The sequence below is a fragment of the Dipodomys spectabilis genome, unplaced genomic scaffold, assembly GCF_019054845.1.
Source record: "Dipodomys spectabilis isolate Male_0828 unplaced genomic scaffold, ASM1905484v1 ptg000154l, whole genome shotgun sequence".
NCBI classification, from domain to species: Eukaryota; Metazoa; Chordata; class Mammalia; order Rodentia; family Heteromyidae; genus Dipodomys; species Dipodomys spectabilis.
Genome location: NW_024870831.1, coordinates 457,873 through 473,419, shown reverse-complemented (window position 1 = coordinate 473,419; position 15,547 = coordinate 457,873). Strand labels below are relative to the sequence as shown.

Genomic DNA, 15,547 nt, shown 5'->3' with positions numbered 1-15,547 from the left:
GTATATATTTGATAAGTGGTTCACATCAAGAATATATAAAAAACGGGGCTGGGAAGGTGGCTCAGTGGTAAAGCGCTTGCCTCGCATGCATGAGGCCCTGGGTTCAATTCCTCAGCACCACATAAGCAAAAAGGAAAAAAAGCAGGAAGTGGCACTGTGGCTCAAGTGGTAGAGCGCTAGCCTTGAGCTGAAGAGCTGAGGGACAGCGCCCAGGCCCAGAGTTCAGGCCCCACGACCGGAACCAAAAAAAGAAAAATAAAGAATATATAAAAAACATCATTGCAATGACACACAATCTGATTTTACAATGTGCAAAGAACTCAGATGTTTCTCCAGAGAAGACAAACTGTTAACAAGCCCACGAAGAAGGTGTTTAACATCATTAATCACCACTAAAGTGTAAGTCAAAATAATGAAGAAAATAACTACTTCATATGAATTAGGTAGGATAACTACAAAAAAATAAAGTAACAATATTGACAAAAGTGTGGTAAAATTGGAACAGTTCTATGGGAAACAGAATGGCATCTTTTCAAACAATTAAAAACAGGATTATTCATACCTATAATCCTAACCACTCAGGACAGGAGGCTGAAATGCAAGGATCACGGTTCATAGACAGCCTGGGCAGAAAACTAAAAGAGGATCTGTCGTTTAAAGTGGTAGAACTCTAGCCTTGAGGAAAAGTTCAGGGACAGTGACTTGGCCCTGAGGTCAAGCTCCATGACACAAAAATTTAAAAGAAAAGAAAGAAAAGAGAGTTTTCATGTGATCCAGTGACTACAATTCTGGGCATACACTCTAAACATTTAAAAGCAAGGTCTGGAAGAGGTCTTGTACACTCATATTCATTTTGTATAATACTCAAAACATGGAGGCAATCCAGTGGCCATCAACAAATGAATAGTTAAAGCAAATGTGGTTTATACATACAGTGGTATATTATTTCAACTTCAAAAAGAATTATGGGGCTGGGAAGGTGGCTCAGTGGTAGAGCGCTTGCCTTTCATTCATGAGGCTCTGGGTTCGATTCTTTAGGACCACATAAGCAAAAAGAAAAAAGCCAGAAGTGGCGTTGTGGCTCAAGTGGTAGAGTGCTAACCTTTAGCTGAAGAGCTGAGGGACAGGGCCCAGGCCCAGAATTCAGGCCCCACGACTGGACCCCCCCCCCCAAAAAAAAGAATTATGTGACATATACTATATTATGGATGACTCTTTTGAACACTGCTAAATGAAATAAGCCAGTCATAAAAAGATCAAATATTACATGATTATACTTATATCAGTAGTTACATAGAACAATCTAATTGATAGAGAAAGAAAACAAAATCATACTTGATGTATACCTTGAAGCAGAGGAGAGTGGAAAATTGTTTTAATAAATAAAGAATTTGAATCTTAGAGGATGTAAAGAGTGTGGACATTGAGATTGTACAATATTGTAAATGCACTTATTACTACTATGTTATATTCTTAAAATGATTAATAAAACCTGGGAGAGAATTATGAAGGGGTTAAGCATAATCATGGTACATTGTATGCCTATGTGGATATATCAAAATGAAAAAATCCACTTATTTAAGTAGGTAATGCTAATAGAATTGAAAAAAGAAAATAAATTTTAAGTTAAGTGTGCAAGTTTAAGTCAGAGGGCTTTGCTTCTTCAAAACAGCAATTTAGATATCCAATTTATCTGTTCACATATTGTTGATGGGACATCACAATGTACAGTGCCCTGTGAGTAACAAGTGCTTATGTGCCACTCAGAGGGAGTTAAACCACTTCATCTGGGTAGTTATGGATAAAAGGTAATGGTTGGAACTGGCTCCAACATGGTGGGGATGAATGATGCAGCAAAAAATACACACCCTTTTCCCATGAAGCTTTAGGTGCTAACACACTTTTTCTGAATATGGTCTGGGGAGTGCCCCTATACTTCCCATCCAATCAAAAGTGCTTTCTGTGCTTGTGCTCTGAGATGGGGCATCCAATAAGGAAAAATTCCATACTTATGTTCTGAGACTAGGAAACCAATTATGAGACAATATGTCCCTCTTTACTCTGGGGAGTCTGTTTCACTGCTCTGTTTTTGCTTTGAGGTAGAGACTGTTGCACTGCTCTTTTTTCACTTTGAAGAAAAACTGCTTTAAAACCTGTTCTGGTCTCTAATTCTTTAAAGAAAACAAACCCGAGATATAGACAATACTGTTATTCTGAAGATGTTGAGGGCAGGGAAGCATTGACCTTCAGCTTTGAGACTATATTTAGATTAGAATTTGATAAGTTAGGTGCTGTGGTTTCAGATTAATCTGAACCAGGCTAATGTCTGCATTTTCTCAATTTTTCAACTAGAATCTCTAAAGTATTAGGAAAAAAAGGAAACAAACAAATAAAAAACAACAAGAACCTGATATTAGGCAAGCAAAGGCTCCAGAAATTCTCAGATTTCTTCCTTTTTTCTTGTATGAATCTAATAAATGAAAATTAATGCAGCAAACTAGCATGTTTAAGGTGTTAAAGTCTGTAGAATGTGGTTTCTTTTCTTCCTCTTATTCTGAGATAGAAATTGATATATTCTAAAGCCAGAGGATATGTTTTCTTCACAAGCTAGATCAGGTTCGCTGAATTTTGCTTTCTTAAAAATTGCCTAACTCCTATAAGAAGGAATTGAAGACTGCTAGGCAGGTGGGATTGAGTGTGAGATGTGGGAAGTGTTCTCATACTCTGCATCTAGAGGGCTAGAAAATATGATGATCTGCTTGCTGCCTCAAGCAATTCAGAAAGTGGCTCACAGTTTCTAAAACTTACTTCCAAACTTTCATCTTCTCCTTCCCACCAAGAATTCCCCCTCAGGCTTCTTCTTGCCATAGTGTCTTCACAGCTTAGAACTGCTTCACCTCAGAAATGTGGCATCAGAAGTGTGCCCTGTGGTCAGCCAAGCATCTGGTATCTGATTGATTCATCTATGGCTCTGAAAATGCTGCAGCTCAATCTGTGCTCTGTGCTCAGGGTTCAGTAAGCATGCTTAAGTCCATAGTTACATGCTTTCAGAGAGCAGTCTTTCCTCTTTCTTTAGCGGTAGGAGCACAAGTATAATGAAGCAGCCACACATAACTTTTGGTTTCATAACCACTTGCAGAGGTGAGTTGCCAAAGGGAACCAAGGCAATATGCGAATAAGGTGTTTTCACCTGGAAGCTCATAAGGCTCCATTCCAAAAAGGGAGCTGCTTATAATAAATTCTGTCTGGGAATGGACTGTGTAGGAGTTAGAATAATATTTTTCTCTGAAAATGATGGATTGAGGGAAAGCATTGACTAAGCCTAACCATCTTCCAAAAAGCTATACAACGAAAGTATATCCTGTTACTAAAATCATTCTAGGGACTTGAAGAATAGTTTAACTCATAAAGCACAAGCTGAGTAAGAATTTTCTAACAATTTCTGGCCTGGATGTCCTGGTTTAGTGGATTGCTCTGAAATTGTTAACCCCTTTCAAAAAAACCAGCTGAGCTGCGAAAGAGCCAATAGAGCAAGATTGTGAACACAACTTGTGATCAATACCAGAAGTAGTAACTCATTAGGGGTATAACCTGGGCAGACTTCCCACTCAGAGTGGTTGCTTCCTATCAATAACATGCCCTTTAACAGAAATAAACTTTGCCATGCTAAGTTCCTTTCGACCTGGTGGTCTTTCTTGGGATATTGGGTTACAGTAGGGGAGTATTCCCAACAATGGGGGACTAGTCCAGGATCCATGTTATGCAAGGGGGATGTAGGGAGACCCTCAGGAGGAGACACATCCTGACTTGTTGAGATAGCTCAAGGTTGGGTTAAACACCATCCGTTGTGGTAAAGGATGCAAAGTGTATCAGCAATTTCAGGAAAGGGCCAAGGAAGCACCTCAATAAAAAGTAATTTCATACATCAGCCATGAGAGGAAAAATTGGAGTAGAGCATACTACCTGGTTGGTTGGGGATTTTTAGGGGCTGAGTGTGTCTTAGGCACAAAGAGAACTTGAGTCTCGATGTGTGTTTTCATTCCCTGGCCCAAGAATAAAAATGTGGGAGCTGGAGAAATCTTCAGTAATGGGAGAATTAAATATGAGAAGGGTGCACAAGAAACTTACAATAGGGAGTTTTACATGCATCAAAAACTGAAATCACAAGAGACCTGCTAAAATGGGGAAATAAGAATTCTAGGCCTAAGGAACCTAAGAAAAATGATCTAAGGACCTGCTTCTTATAATCCATAGGGAGAATGTTGACAAAGGTCTGAGAACACTATTATATAATGGATGATTTTCATTATGGAGCTCCATAATGTGCACGTGTCCAAACAAAAACTTGTTATGAATATGTGCTTGCATTTGTGTGATTTAAATCTTAAATCCTGAAAGGGGATCTCAAAAAAGTCCTAATCACTAAACTCCCTCAGCTGCCCACTTTGACTCTGAAGCCTGGATTGATCCTCCAGCTGATCCAAGGATGTATGGAATTGAACCTTAGTTTCAGAAGCAGACTCTCTGGGTAGACTTAAAATTCAAGTAAAAAACAGGTGCCAGTGGCTTGCACTACTCAGGATATGAGAATTAGAGTTCAAAGCCAGCCCAGGCAGGAGAGTCCTTGAGACTCTTACCTCCAGTTAACCACCAACAGTTAGAAGTGGTGCTGTGGCTAAAGTCGTAGGGCTTTTGCCTTGAACTCTGGGCCTGGGTGCTATCCCTGAGCCTTTCAGCTCAAGTCCTATGACAAAGAAAATAATGCTTTGGTGAAATGGGTTAAATATTCTGCCCACCATTACTCTTAAGATTCTGTGGCACAGAAACCAGAAAAACAAGTGGTCCACTTCCTACTATGATGAATCTCAGATCCTCAAGGGCATGGAGTACATGATATGTCATTCAAACACGGCCTGGGGAAACTTGTAAGACCCTGCTGATGCTGTTCACAAGAGTATGGATCTAAGACAAAAACCCTATCTTCCCAAGCCAACTATACCCCTTGCTTCTCTAGGTACGGGGAGGGGTAATTGGCATTTCTGGGAAACTTATCAAGATGCAGTGGAATCAAAACCTTGAAGAGATGAGCAGTAATCACTAAATATAGTCAGGGGAGATATCTAATGGTATTGTGGAGGACCAGTGTTGTAGACCTTCCTGGCCAACTAGAGTAGAACCCGTACTTTGGTTCAATTGGCCATCCCTTTCACCCTAGCATTTCATGCAGCTGTCCATTCTCAAACATTTTATACTAGTTAGGAGAGACTCCTTCCCTAGAGGGTCATTCGTATTTCCTAATTACTTTGGTGCTTTTCAGGATCCCCCCTGACAAAGTTTCCAAAAAGTTCAAAGCTTGAAACCAGAAAGCACCTTATGAATCAGTTTTATTCTTATGATTAGTATAAATAAAATATTTTGGGGGTTGGGAATATGGCTTTGTGGAAAATTGTTTTTCCAGCATGCATGAAGCCCTGGGTTTTATTCCTCGGAACCACATAAACAGAAAAGGCTGGAAGTGGCACTGTAGTTCAACTGGTAGAGTGCTAGCCTTGAGCAGAAGAAGCTCAGGGAGCCCCAGGACTGGCAAAAATAAAATATAGAGTAGAATAAAATCAAAAGAGGTTTGTTATTTATACTAAAAATTTTTTTAATCCATAAACTAAATGCTCTAGTAGGATGGCATGGGAAAATTCCAATTTTGAGTCTACCCAGATTCAAATTGAAACTGAATAAGTGAGGTAAATACTGTGGTGATTGTGTCCACAAAAGGACTACTGCTATGACTGTGTGGCAGGGAACCCACACAAGAGGTCCTATTTGTGCTGTCATGGAGCTCAGACCCCATGTGCATGAAATTCATGATAGATCAGCAAAATGTGATCTGAGACAACTTGGAACACCTTGTTACTCTTCTCAGAAGCAAGAGTCTATTTCAAAAATCCCTGAAACTGATCAGCTCTATTCTTTCCAGGTCAACTACCTGGGGAAAATTGGACATTTCTGGGAAACTTACCTGGATGTAGTGAAGGCCAACCCTTTGAGATGAGCAGTAAGTACAAATCATAGCCAGGGGAAATGTCTGGTGGTATTCCAGGAGACTACTATTGGAGATGTTATGGGCCAACTGGAGTGGAATCTGTGCTTTGGTTCCATTGGCCAATCCACACCTGACCATTCTCAAACACCTTAAATTAAGTAAGGAAAGACTTCTTAGTTAGAGGGTCATTCAAACTTCATATTTGCAAAAACAAACTACATATTTACAAATTTCATATTTACTTAGGAGCCCCTGAAAAGTTCCCAAAGAGCTTAAAGCTAGAAACCAGAAACAGCAGCTTAAATTAATTTTATTCTGTTGATCTCCATAACCTATGATCTTCATAATCGAATTATTCCAATATGTGCTTTTATTTATCAGCAGGATTTGTTTATTGGAAATGCCACCATGTAAAAGTAACTAGAAGCCCCTGGTAGGATTGAATGGGAAAAATTTGGTCTAAATATGATACTTGATCAGATAAGATGGTGATAAGTGAAATGAACCCCAACATAGGGGCACAAGTGCTTTTTTCATTTCTTGCTATTGTTTCTAACATAGTTATAATGTTCCATGTGATTTTTGATTCTTTGTATTCTGTCCCCCCACCCACCCAAAACGGCATAACCACTGTTTCCAATGTTTTTGATGTTGGTGCCCTCCATCTTGTATATAGAGTTCACTAGATTGAGGAGGAAAAGGGGAAAAAACTTAAAGGGGAATACAGGTTGACCCATTATAACAATGAGATGCACAAGACACTGTTGAAAAACAAACTTTACAATTTAGGCAGGGGTCGGGGAGAGTGTATGGAGTAGTTTTGGAGCTAGGAGGTTAGGGATGGTAGGGGACATATAAAGGAGGAGGTAACAATGCTTGATAGGAAATGTATGCTTTACCTTGCTCCTGTAACTAACCCCTCTGTACAGTATTTTTACAATAAATATATAAAAATAAAAGAATAAATATACTTCAAAGGTAATCTGTGTGGTGGTTGGAGGCCAATGATACAGAAAGACTTACAAGGATTGAATACTGGAAACAAATTACCTAAAAACTGAGATGATGCTGAGTATAATCCTTAATGTTCAGGTGGCTGAATTCTGAGGATCTTTGTTTGAAGCCAACCCAGACAGGAAAGATGAGACTTTTATTTCCAATGAAGGTGCAAAAAAAGATACTACTGGAGTTGTGGTTAAAGTGGTAGCCTTGAGTAAAACTGCTCTGGCACAATGCCCAGAGCATGAGATCAAACCCAAGACCAATCCCCCAGTCACTTATAAAAAAGGTTGTGTGTGTGTGGTGGCAAATCCCTTTACTAGTTTGATGACAGAATGAGCATTTTAACAATGAGTCATGGTGGCAATATTTACCTCTTTAGTAATTGTTTCCTTAGTAATGTGTGCACAGGTGCTTTATCTCTTCTATAACAGGTTTTGTTCAGTGACTGACTGAAAAACTGCCTTAATCAAACTCTTTTTTAAATCAAAATATCTTATTGGATACTGCTGAATAGGAAAGTCAATGATTATTGTTTGGAAGAAAAGAAAGCAAAATCAGATGGGAGAATTGTAGAAGTTAAATCTTGAAGTGCTTGACTGATATAAGCACTGCCCTTGTAAAGGTAGTCAAAACCTTACTAATGCTATTTTAGAGAAGTGCTAGGGGCTAGAGACATGGCACTAGTAGTAGAACACCAGCTGAGTAAAAGTTGGTTATTTTTCATATGGCCAGGTGTTCGGATTTGGTTGATTATTAAAGCTTTTGACTAGTTTGAAAGGGGTCAAAATTTTGATCCATCATGAAAGATGATCCCAAAGCTCAAATTCATGGGAGCCAGTGGTGGGCTGCCTAGCCAGTGTGCTTATTCAACTTGGACATGCAACAGGATGCCTTCTGCAGGAGTAAACTTTGTCTTGCTGAGATGGTGTTTGTAGGATACCTTAATTGCCCCCGGTATTTCCAACACAGATCTTCTGTGCCATTCATGAGGCATCCTACACATCCAGCCGCCCCGTTGAGCCAACCTCCTGGATGGTCTAAACATGCCATTCCTGGTAGCTGATAATGGACCTAGGTATAAAGTGAATCTGCAATATCAGGAAGAGCTACAAACAGACACACTCAGAAGCAAGCAACTTCATGCATTGGCCTTGCTAGAAAAAAATGAAACTATGTATCCTGCTTTGATACTTGTGTCTTTGTAGGGATGGTGTATGAGAGAAGTGTCTTAGATTCAGGCTCTTAAATTCTTTCTGTCTAAGAGTCTTGATCTGCAAATTCATTTGTCCAGCTAGGAAGAGTGAAAAGTTGGAGATTGAGTCATCTCTGAGAAAAATCTCTAATAATGGAGTTGAGAAAAGGGAAGAACGAGAAACACAGTCTGAAGGGAAAAGTGTACCAAAAAATCTTACTCCCATTACAGCATGTCTCTGTGATTTAAGAATTCTAAACCTAGGAAGCTCAAGAAAATTGGAGCTAAAAAGCCTCCCTCAGACATTCTTAATATTGTCTTCTTTTAGGGATGTGTGGGGAAAGCTATGAAAATATGTGTTAAGGCTCATTTTTATTTTTGAGCTCTAATTTTAATGTTCGCTTGTTAAACTAAATCCTCTATATGCCTGTCTCTGTGTAAATACTCATCAACATGAAATATAAAGTGATTTTGATAAAAAATAAAAATGACTCAGAAGAAATTATAAATACAAAACAATCTTCACAGAAGCAAACTCTCAGAGATATTTCATGACTTTGACAAGGATAAAGTGGGTGAAGTTAGTATAAATTTAGAAGTATGACAATGCACAAAAACATAACAAGATACTCATATATTTCATTATATAACCCAAAGCAGAAAGCAAATGTTGTTTAGATGATTTTTAAAATCCAGTCTCTCAGGTACTGGGAAGGAGGCTCAATGGTAGAGTGCCTGCCTTGCATGCATGAGGCTTTGGGTTTTTTTTCGCAGCATCACATAAGCAGAAAAAGTTGGAAGTGCTGCTGTGGCTCAAGTGGTATCACTAGCCTTGAGCTGAGGGACAGCACCCAGGCCCCAGAGTTCAAGCCCCATGTCCAACAAAATAAAAATAAAAACAAAACAAAACAAAACAAAATCTCTCACTTTTCTGGCTTCAACATTGTAATAACTCTGCTTCAGCCTAGGGCTAATATTTTAGGTGTGGACATGTATCAACACTCCTGAATCAGACTCTACTTGATCATTTTTTAAATACATATTTTGTTCTTAATTTCCCTCTTTATAAATTCACATGCACCTATAAAAAATGGTGTGGCCATCCCAATACCCTTCTCAAAGTACTTCCTAATGACAACTTACAAAAAGTTGTATTATATTACAAGAAAAACAATGCTACAAATAAAGAAAACCAATAATTAAATAATAATGATTAATAAAATAAAAAACAAAACAATTATCATTTTTTCAGTTTTTGAAGTGTACTACAAATTAGATTTTATTATTGTCATATTTCTTTACATTTAACACTGGCTAATATTATGACGTTCAACAAGAATTTTATAGGCTATGAGTAGTGTTTAAATCACCCACTAAGATTACCATTTATAGTTCATCTCATAATTTGTATATGGCTTATATCATCATTTGTTCCTCACTAACATATAAAGTAAGGAAGGCCTACAGTTTTAACAGAAACTGTGTAGTTAACATAGTCAACTCTTTATTCTGCTCCTTTACACAAAGACTTTGCAACTTCTCATTAGTAAGGTTTCAATAAACTCTGAAATGTACATACTTAGTAGTAGTTATGTGCTACCATAAATCTTAAATACTTTATAGAAAAGTATTATGACCTGCCAAACAGTCCCAGTTTTGGCATATATAAGCAAATTCCCAAAATTAAATATATTTAAAACATTAAATATTTTAACAAACCTTAACACTTGCTGCAGTGTTCATTATGACAGGTCCCTTGTATAGAATAATTGAATTCCTCCTCCTACACATCTCTTGAACAACAAATATCTGGAATTATTTTGTTTTTGACATGTCAATCTTGATTTTTTCTTAAATGTGTACTTATGTAAGAAGTACATGGTTCTAAAATTTCATGACAATTCTTTTAAACTTACGTTTTGTTGTATTGTCTAGTTTAAGAAAATCAATTACAATTTATATATAAAAAATGTTCTTTGCTCAATTCAGCATCACAAACACTAACATTGGAATGATACAGAGATTAGCTGGCCCCTGTGCAAGGATGACAGGCAAATTTCTGAAGCATTCCATCGCCCAATTTGTTAGGAAATGGAAAGACTTGGAAAAAAATTATTAAGAGAAGTAAGCAAGTCCAAAGAAACGTAGGTCCCATGGTTTCTCTAATTTTCAATAACTAATATATGTCTGGGATAAGCAGAAAAGGTCAAAAGTTATGTGTATATGACCAGATAAGATTGTGTTAAAGGAAATGAACCCCAAGTTAGGGACACAAGTGGTTTTTTTTTTCTTGCTATTTTTTCTTACATACTTATGACGTGCAGTGTGTTTTTTTTTTTGTTTCTTTATATGTTCCTCCCCCATGCTATAACACCTGTTTTCACTGTATTTGAAGTTGGTGTGCCTACATCTTGTTTATACTCTCCTCTAATTTTTTGAGAGGAAGGACAAAAAAAACCAAAATGCTTAACTAGGGATACAGGTTGACCCATGTAACAATGAGATGCACAATACACTATGTTGTAAAGTGAACTTTACAATTGAGGCCGGGAAATGGAGGGGGTTAATGGACTTGTGGAGGTGGGAGGGAAGGGATGGTAGGGGAACAATAAAGGAGGAGGTAACAATGCTTGTTAGGAAATGTACTCATTACCTTGCTCATGTAATTGTTACCCCTCTGTACAATATTTTTACAATAAAAATGTATAAAAATGTTCTGAGATGGAAGAGTTTATTTTCTTTATTTTACTCATATAATTTCGTTAGCAAAGGAATTCATGCAAAACTCCGATATGAAGGTAATTTGAATAAATATGTTTGTGAACACACGCATGTGCTTAAGCACTTGCATGTGTGTTGGCGTGCTCAGAGTTTCAAATCAGGGCTTCAAGTCTTGCAAGGCCTTTTCTCTCTAGACTGGTGTGCTACTAAATGAGCTACATCTCCATTCTTGGCCCTTTGCTAGTTCATTAAAATTTTTGAAAAATAATCATATGAATTTCATTTGCCCTGATTGGGTTTCAACTGTTATCCACAGATCTCAGGCTCCTGAGTAGATATCCCAGGTAGTTAGGGTTACAGGTCTGACAAACCAGCAAAGACTTTCAGAATAACGTTAAAAGTAGAAGAAAATTTACTTCAGAGGGGCATGTTTTAGCATCTCCAATTTTAAAGCATTTTGGAGTGATTATTTATGATTTTTTAAATTTTTGGTTACTTATAAGAAAGTAGATGATGATATTTAAAAGTTTTAGTACTTTTTAAAAAGGATACTGGAATTGTGGGACAGAAGAAATTTGCCTCTCTTTGGACCTCAATGTATAAGCTCAGCTCTGAGCATGATAACCCAATGTCACCAACACAATCTGTGTGGAAGACAAATGTGACAGAAAACAATCACCATGGGCAATATGAATATTGAATTGAGAGTGTCATAGAATGGAGAGATTTTATCTACCTTTTGTGTATTGCTGAAAGACTTTTGGAAACTTTGACTCATTTCCTTCCTCACTGTGTGTGTCTTTAGGTCATGCACTTACTGCCTTTAATTACAATTCTTCCCAACACTAAAATGGTAATAACATTAGCATTATAGCAAATGTTATCTTAACAATTAAGGGAATAAAACTTGTGAAATACTTAACATAAACTTCTAGGAATGAGCTTTGAGTTTAGCCAGCATTCTTTTTAAAATACTAAATAGAATGTGATAAGTAGTACAGAAACCATTACATGTAGTTAGCAACCAGAAGTAATATCTATTGATCATGCTCTGCTTCCAAGGAAGCCAGGTGGATAACTTCTCTTGCTGTAAATCAAACTGGTTATCTTATGTCTTGATAGTGTAAAAATATCAGGGACAGAATGATGAAAGAATGTTGTAGACTGAGATGAAATCCATATGAAAATGTGCAAAACGGAAAAAACATAAAATTATCTGAGGAGTATATTGTGTTTTACAACATTTAAGTTACATCGCAAAGATAAAGAAGACATAGAAGAATAAATTCATTTTTTTGTTGTCCCATCATAGGTCCTTAAAAGGATTAACTCTTTCTCATTCTTATACAGGCATCATCGGATGAGAGGAACTGTATTTTTTTTTGGTTTGCTTACTTCCATTTATTCTTCAGTTTGAAATATGAGCTACTTGAGACTGAAAGAAACCAAGGGAAATTAGACAAACAGGCTTTGGAAAGAACAATCAATGTAAAATAAATAAACTACAGCCTTGTAACAGGTCTAACTAAATTGAGTTATATACTGTCAATTGTTAACACAAAATGATTTAAGCAATACCATGTTATTAAAAACTGAAAAATGTTAGGAGTTGCTACATTTTTTTTCTTTTATACTACATTGAATTGATAATTGATCTAATTTACTGAGATTAAAGATGAGATTAACAGAAACTGGATCAAAAATGGACAAAAGGTTTGAATAGACATGTTCTCAATAAAGCCCTGAAAATTGCCTGTGGGTTTACAAAGTTGTGTTTAATACAACTTCTATGCTGCCTTAATGCTTTTTGAGTAGAAGTCATTAGAGAAATATAATTCAAAATTACTATGATACAACTTCATAACTATTATAACTTATCAAAAAATTAATGGAACCCGTTATGGTGGTAAAGGCTTGTAATTCCAAGCATTTAGGAGGTTGGATTTAAGTCTAAGGCCAGTCTAGGGTAATGCAGATAGTAAAAACCTGCCCTTTATTACCTTTGAAGAAAAGGTAATAATGTTGGTGAGAGTGTGGAGAAAAGGAAATTATCTACACTATTGGTCAAAAAACAGGTTAGTATTCTTGTTGTAGAAAGTAGTATGCAAGTTTCTAAAGAAATCCAAAGTTGAGATATCATGTCACCCACCAATCATGTGATTATTTCTCTCTAGGTAACTCGAAAATAAATGTGTAGTTCATTGTTATTCACATTATTCACAAGAGCAGCCAAGATATAAGTCAATGTTCAGTGTTCAACTGCAGACTATTAAAGCAACTGTGGTACAAGCACAAATATCTTTTTCTGTTTCATCCTTAAAATAACAAGAGACTGCTCCCATTAGCCACAACTTACAATGACCTGAAAAATGTATTGGAAATGAAGAAAAATGTTGTGTTCTGATCTTTGTAAACACACACACACACACTCTCACATACACACACACACACACACACACACACACACACACATCAACCTCAAATATTAAGACAGAATTTTTTTTTAAGTAAAGCAAAGTGGAACATCTGGGGCATTTAGTTCACAATGTAGAAGATACTAGATATACAGTATGAGGTATAGAGTTGAAATGTACATGAGAATACAGGGGACAACATTGGCCTTACATAGGAATGAAGCTAAATAAGTAGGAGTTGTTCTTCCTAGTAAGGGTTGCTCTTTTAGTTGTTCTTCTTTCAGTAATGGATAAGATGAACGTATTTTTTTCAATATACCTGCCTGTTTGCAGAAATGATAACAAACAATATAGCAATAATGTTGCAAGCTCAACATAGAACAAACTGTCAAATTAAAATACATGAGATTATCCTTGATGTAAACTAATTATTACAAATAAGGGAAACCATGGGAACTATGTTTTTTTAAGTCTGGCTTATTTCACTTAATATGATTTTTCCCAAGACCTTCATTTCCTTACAATGAGGTAGTATCTTTCTTTCTGATGGAAGCATAGTATGTGTGTGTATGTGTGTATGTGACTGTGTGTCTCATTTTCTTGATCCATTCATCTACTGAGGGGCATCAGGGTTGATTCCATACCTTAGCTATGGTAAATATTACTGTGATAACCATAATTGTGCTGGTAGCTTTAGTGTGGCCTTGTTTGTGGCCATCTGGTTAAATGCCCAGAAGTAGGATTACTGGGTCATAGGGAGCATTATTGTGTACATCAATTATAATCTTAGTAGATGAGTAGAATAGCTCAATAGCTATGTACATATGACCGTATAAGGTGATTCTAAGTGAAATGAACTCCAAGACATGTTCTTTGTTGTTGTTGTTCTTAATGTACTACATGATTTATTTTTTTCCTTTTTTATGTTTTCCCACCTATGGTTTATCCCCTGTAGTCACTGTATTTGATTTTGGTACCATGTGTATTGTAAATATGTTGATCCGAACTGGGGAACGGGAAGGAAAAAAAAATAGTGAGACAAAGGACAAAGGGGGAAACTATGCAACAGTGTTACTCACAAAACAATAGCTTGGAAACGATCTTGGGAGGTTCGTTGGTAGGGAAGAGGGAGAAAAATGGGTGAAGGGGTAACAAGATAGAAAATAAATTAATTCATGACCTTAATTATGTAACTATAAACCCTCTGTACATTACCTTGACAATAAAATTAAAAAAAATATATATATGAGAGCAGCAATACAGTCGGTGGGACTAGGGGAAATGCTGTACTATACAAAGAAAAGTATAACAGCTGTGGAGAGCAGCAACTTGACATTAATGTAGGAAGTAATAAACTAGCATACAGATTTTCAGCCTCATGTCAGTCACTAAAAAGGGAAAACAAAATGCATAATCAGCAAACCAATACAGATAAAATAGAAAAATAAACAATTTAGGTGAAGAGATGACTTGTATCAAGAATAACAAATGACACAATTAGAAAACAATAACAAGATGGTAAGTTTAATAAACATTACCCATAATTCTATTAAATGTTGTTTACATCACAATTTGTTAGAACTATAATTCAAATCACAGTTTAATAGTATATCATTTTAGTAATAGTTTACTTATTATTGATTACTTCATATTGAATGTTTAATATATAATTTTACTTTCTGCAGATATAGAAAAGAAAAAAATGAAACTAATTTTAATAAATTAATGTAATAATTCAAAGTGTATCCTACACTTAGCACTCATCTTAACATGAAAAAATAAATTATTGCACCTCGCTCTTGGTATTAGGTGGAAGGGTTCAGCATTGTAGTAAAATTCACACCACACAATACAGGAGGGTATGACTCCTCTAATCTAGCTTAAATTGTGGAAATTTGAATTTTACATGCATGTTTAATTCCTGTCTAGGTGACATCTAAAACATATACAATCATATACATGAGGAGTATTTCAGATGATACTTAAAAGTCACATTCATTAATTAAATTTTTATTATTTTGTACTAAATAAATATTTAAAGAGAGACTGAATTTCTGAGTAGATGATGGTGTATGTGTGCCAGATTATTCATATTGAGGCTTATTTTATATTTCTGACATTGTTTCTACAGTCGGATTTAAATTTCCATAAGGGGTTAAGTGCATTATATTGGATATATGA

At 36.3% G+C, this 15,547-nt stretch overlaps 1 non-coding gene across 1 annotated transcript; it reads left to right on the top strand.

Annotated features, from left to right (window-relative positions):
- The first annotated feature begins 10,207 nt into the window (after positions 1–10,207).
- On the top strand, positions 10,208–10,316 carry LOC122118531. The gene has a single exon (XR_006149398.1). It is a non-coding gene; the product is annotated as a U6 spliceosomal RNA (small nuclear RNA).
- Positions 10,317–15,547: the final 5,231 nt, after the last annotated feature.